Raw genomic sequence first — 5,693 nt, 5'->3', positions numbered from 1 at the left:
GAGCGGCTGCTTGTAGATCACTAATTAGTGCGTATTTGTTTTTTTTTTTGAATAATCATATTATTTGTTTTAGTTTTCTTCTACCTCCACCAATTCTTTTTCTTCATTCTTTTCTCTTTTATTTTTAGATTCTGGTGTTGCATATAGGTGCTCCTCCTTTTATTTTCATCCATTTTCACTATATTGCATTTTAGTGAAGACGGTTAGGTTATTTTTTTCTTCAGCTAACTATTTATTGGTATATGTTTTTTTTTTCAGGAATCGAAAGAACAGAAACCCCATTAAGTCGCTTTACATGCTCATTGTAATCAATCTTTTTCCGGCTTTCTAAACTAAAAAAACCACAAAACTGTATACAAAAGCGCATTTTAATCCTACGCTAAACTACATTTGCGATACATGCATCACAAGCAAACAGTAAAGAGCAAAGCATCAAATTACAACTATCAGTCTGAAGCAACAAACAAGGAGCTTATTTCTCCAGGTAGAGGGTTTCGATATCGTTTTTGGTCCGGTCCTTTTCTTCGCCTTCTCATCTTTCCTCTTCTTAATGTGCTATGTGGTCTTAAAGAATCAATTACTTCCACCCAAAAACAATATGCATAAGAAGAAACACCATTAGCAAAATTCGCCATCACAATCCTTTCTTTGTTTACAGTACACTGAAATTTCATAATTAGATTTGCCGATAAAACCCTAATCCTAATCTTTGATTTGACTGATCTCCACTTAGGGTTTTATGGTATATGTTTGTTGTTGGATAAAGTTAATTTATATAATAATATTAAAACTAAAAACAATAAAAAAAATCCTAAATATTAGAGAATGTATTATTTAATTTTTTCAATGATATCATTAACGATATCTATTTATATGTGCTTTTTTTATAAACAAAAAAGGAAAGAGTAATGTTCATTTATGACCACTTAAGCCAAAAAAGTCTCGCTTCCATCTTGGTGAAAAAGAGCAATCTTTTAATGTGTAAAAATACTATTACATTATTGACAAACCTAATTTCACAGTTTATGGTCTTAGGATTTCAAGATCCGCAATTAAATTTCTCAACTAAATAAAAACAAATTTCTTTATATTTGGATTAAATTCTTAATAATCTTTGTTACTAATTAAAGCCAAATTCTTCACTATTTCTTTTGATCAGTTCTTTTCTTGTAGGTCTACAAACTAGGGTGATGGCTAGTGATGGGAGTGAGCTATAGGAAAAAAAAGGGATAATATGCCAGAAAAAAGACTCTTGTTTTTTTTTTGTTATGATGTTAACTCTTCTTTTTCTTAATAGATTGGTGAATTTTATACAGTTTTGCTATTTGATCAGGTTGACATCTCTATACTGACTCATAATCATACTAGCTAAAATTATTTAATTTTCTCCAATATCTCATTATATTCTCAACAGAAATTTATTTTACAAGATTATCTCTAAAAATAATTTATCCTACAAAATATTTCACACACAACTATTTAATGTACAAAACCCATCATTATATTATTTTTATCTACCAACTCATTATTTTATCATTTTTACCTACCAACTCATTATTTTATCATTTTTATCAACCAACTCACTATAATATCATCTCATATTTTTACATAATTAAATTGTATTCTTTTATTTAATTAAAAATTAATAATTAAATTAAAAACATGAACTTTTGTATTGCAATAATAATACTGGTTTGATAATAATATATTTTATCAAGTAAAAGATCATTTATCTTAAGTAAATATTTGATAGTATTAATTCCAACAAATAAAAAAAAAATTACCACATTACGAGTCACATGCCAAGCACAAAAATAATATTAGTTTAATTATTTTATAATAATATTTTATTTTAATCATCCTAAAAAAATAGTATTTACGATTAGAAATTAATATGGTTCAAATTGATTGGAATTTAAAATTTCTAGTGGAGATCGACGGCTACTAAATTATTTACTTTTATATTTTCTCATGCGGATGATTATCAATATGTTCTTGAAGAGAGGTCGTGAACAATTCTTAATCAGTTTGTTATGCTTAAAGAATGTCTCTCTTTTTTTGTCACGACCCGAAATCGAAGGCCGCGACCGGCGCTAGGGAATGGGTTTGGTTCCGAAACCCGTAGCAAGCCTAAATTTACCTAAAACTTTTTCGCGTCTCAAAATCGTTATAATACTTAGTAAAACCATTTTCAAAAAAATCGACAATATAACGCCTGTAAACTTAATAAACCACACCTGTTAAAAACACACAAACCACCCTGTATAACATACCAAATAACCATATATTAAATTCCTGAATAATTCACTTTTCGAAAATATGTTGCTAGTACAAGGTGTAAAACAAGCATAAATCATTTGCTATCGGCTATGTCTATTATCATAACTACTGCAGGTCTAAAGAAAATAGGACTCCCCATAACTGAGACTTCCGGAACAACAGATGGAAGCTCGACCACATCACCATATATTAATCCTGAAAGAAAACACTGTTGGGGGGTCAGGCAACGCTGAGTGAGTTTACAATTTACTAACGGTATTATAATTAAAAACGAGGTCGCATTATCGATAAATATAGTTTGCTTTATGATCAATCAATAACTTACAATTAAACATAATTCGATAATAAACAGAAAATATAATTTAATAGTTTCCAATATCGGTTCCATTCGAAACCCTAAACCCAAGTGCTACGGACTTACTGGACATAATCGACGACAACTGTTTTTCGAATCATATCGTCCGAGTGGCCGGGTCCCGAGATAGTTCGACCGAGTTACCCGCTACCACGTGGCATAGTCCCGAGATAGTTCAACCGAGTTACTCATGCCACTACTTAATCCCAAGTTGTGGGTCCCGAGATAGTTCGACCGAGTTACCCACTAGACACAGGTCCCGAGATGGTTCAACCGAGTTACCTTGTGTCTATCATATTTCTTTTTATCCTCCTTATTCCATTAATCGATCGATAATCATAATCTATCATTTCAAATCATTGACCATAGACGCCTAGACTCGTATCAGTACTGGTGATCACACAGCCTATTGACGCCCAATAGGTAGCTCGTTTCCCACGGATCACTTATTGGATTTAAATAATAGTTCCGCAAAACAAACGAATATAAATTTGTATATTAGACGTATGTATAGCGAAGCTAGTAAAATAACTACTTTAATTAACATCTCAAATTATCTATGCCAACATGCATGCTTTAAGGCATAAAAATATAAAGAGCATCAAACTAACTATTATATATTCTCTACAATATTCGACAATATTTTAATGGCGATCTCGCGATCTAACCATAGTCAACGATAAATTACATTACTCTTAATAAACCCAAATTATAATGTTAAACATTTTCAATATATCTCAAATTCATTATATGCGACCTTTCATAAAATATAACATACTTACATCGTAAAAAATAACTTATTAATAGAAAACATAAGTTTGCTACTTAAAATATTTTTAATAAAGCTCCAACACTATTAATAGTTCTACACATACATATATTAGCTTATATTAAAATATCCTATCAAATACATATATTTATTTTTATATATAAAATAATAAATACACGAAAGTAAACCGCGAACTCACCTCGATCGCTTAATCCAAATATAATAACAAGCAAATAAAATAGCTCGTTGCTTAACCCTTCAAATTCTCTACTTCTTCAATCCAAATACGCGTACGGTCTATAATACAAATAAATACTAAATTAACATTTTAATTCGTAAACTACTTTACTTTCAAATCTCCGCGTTTATATTCAAGCGTTCAAGTTTGAATTGGTTCTAAGTCCATTTCTTTTACTCTTTCATTCTTAATGTCTATCTAGTCAATTCGGATAACATTTAACCAAATCATTTATTTACTACTTTAATTTTCAAATTTTCTAACACTTAGGCAATTGTTGATTCACTATAATACAACTTTCATTAAAATAAACTAATTTCTCATAAATTGTATATTAAGTTCGTAGTTAATCCTAGGTTTAGCTTTTAAGCTCGATTTCCATCATACTTTAACATTTGTATTTGAACTTAGCTTAAACTATAACTCATTTTAAAATCAACTTCAAAAATTTATTTATCTAACTTTATCAATTCTATTTTCGGATTTCCATTTTATTTCAAAAATCAATCTTAATTTTAATTTTTCCAAAAACGTCCTAATAAAAGAAAATTCATGGCGGCGTACGGGTCTGGGAGCGACCAGCTGGTCTGCCCAGTGAGCAGACCAGCTGGTATGATCATGGCTGAGCAGACACGGGTCTGCTCAGCAGAGCAGACCATAGTCTGCTCTGGTTGAGCAGACCGTAGTCTGCTCAACTTGAGCAGTCCGGTCAGGCCAAATGGCCTGACCAGTCTTCTTTCCGGCCTCCACTCTCCGCTCCTAGCCCGACTACAACTCCGGGTTTTTCAAAAATTATAATTTAGCAACAATTAAAAATTTCCAGCAATATATAAAATCATTAATTTTAAACCAATTTGACACAATTCACATGAATTTCATTAATTCCTTCTAATTTAGTGTTGTTATTCATAATTAAGTACTCTAACAGCAGATTAAATTTCAATTCAATTAATCTCTACTAACTCCATAAACCCTAACATCTTCAACTTAACATAATAACTTAATAAATTGAAACTACTAACCTTATTTTATTGTTGCTAGAGGTAGATAATGAATAAAAGAAGCTTGAATTCCCAAACCTTAAGCTTTAATGGATGGTGTAGGAAAATATTCCTTCTTGGGGAAGAAGAAGAGATGAGGTTTTTTCCTTTTTCTTTCTCTGGAAATTTCTTTGGATTTTTTGGCTAAAGAAATGTGTTGCTCTTTGTTATTTTTAATTATCAATTAAAGGGAAATTGGGTTGGGCTTGGCTTTTTATTTTATTTCATTATTTATTTGGACTTGTAGATTATAGTGTTAATTAGGCCTATCATAATTTGGCTCTACACCATTTATTTTGATTATTTAGAATTCCTATTAATTTATTTATTCATTAATTTATTAATTAAGCACGTCGATAAATTCTCGGGCCAAATCCAAACTTTTATCGATTATAAATTATACGGACTACTTTTCTTAATCCAAAATATTAATATCGCCTTTTTCCTTAAATTTATTATTTAGCCGTATAATTTATTTATCGCGCTTAAATCCGTATCTAAAAATAATATTTCAAATATTTATGGATTGTCTTAAAATAATCCAAATAATAACATATACGGATATTATTTAAATATCCATCTTAAAATCATTTATTTTATTTAATGGAAATTTTTCCAAATTTCCTATTAAATCCCAACAAGCTTATCTCAATATCAAAATATGAGATAAATTTTAATTCCGATTAATTTAATCTAATAGCATAATCAATTTTTATTAAATTTAATCTCTCGACAAAATTCTATTTTCCGTCTTATTTACGGAAATTCCCTTATCTTTAGTTCTAATTGGCTAAAATAATATAATTAATCTAATAAATACTTTTACCAAAAAAACGGGGTATTACATTTTTTTTCTCGGTGTTTTAGATGCACCTAATCAACTTAATGTATTACTATTTGAGATATTGGCTCTATTTTTGTTGAGTTCATTGAGGTGGAGTTTGATGATATATAATACTCTGTTATGGCGACAAGGAGTTTTACGTATTATATATGATGTTCAAAAGTATT

The 5,693-nt window shown here is 29.8% G+C and overlaps 1 long non-coding RNA gene across 2 annotated transcripts; it reads right to left on the bottom strand.

Annotated features, from left to right (window-relative positions):
- Positions 1–203: 203 nt before the first annotated feature.
- On the bottom strand, positions 204–4,831 carry LOC126674612 (uncharacterized). Of its 2 annotated transcripts, none has more exons than XR_008790423.1 (3): positions 4,665–4,831; positions 3,604–3,701; positions 204–580 (listed from the first exon to the last, which is right to left on the bottom strand). It is a non-coding gene; the product is annotated as an uncharacterized LOC126674612 (long non-coding RNA). The 2 variants fall into 2 exon arrangements; XR_007639578.2 differs by lacking the exon at positions 204–580 and adding an exon at positions 1,809–2,488.
- Positions 4,832–5,693: the final 862 nt, after the last annotated feature.

This window comes from Mercurialis annua, linkage group LG3 (genome assembly GCF_937616625.2).
Source record: "Mercurialis annua linkage group LG3, ddMerAnnu1.2, whole genome shotgun sequence".
NCBI classification, from domain to species: domain Eukaryota; kingdom Viridiplantae; phylum Streptophyta; class Magnoliopsida; order Malpighiales; family Euphorbiaceae; genus Mercurialis; species Mercurialis annua.
The sequence above is the reverse complement of the archived record's forward strand: the minus strand, read 5'-3'. Positions and strand labels throughout refer to the sequence as shown.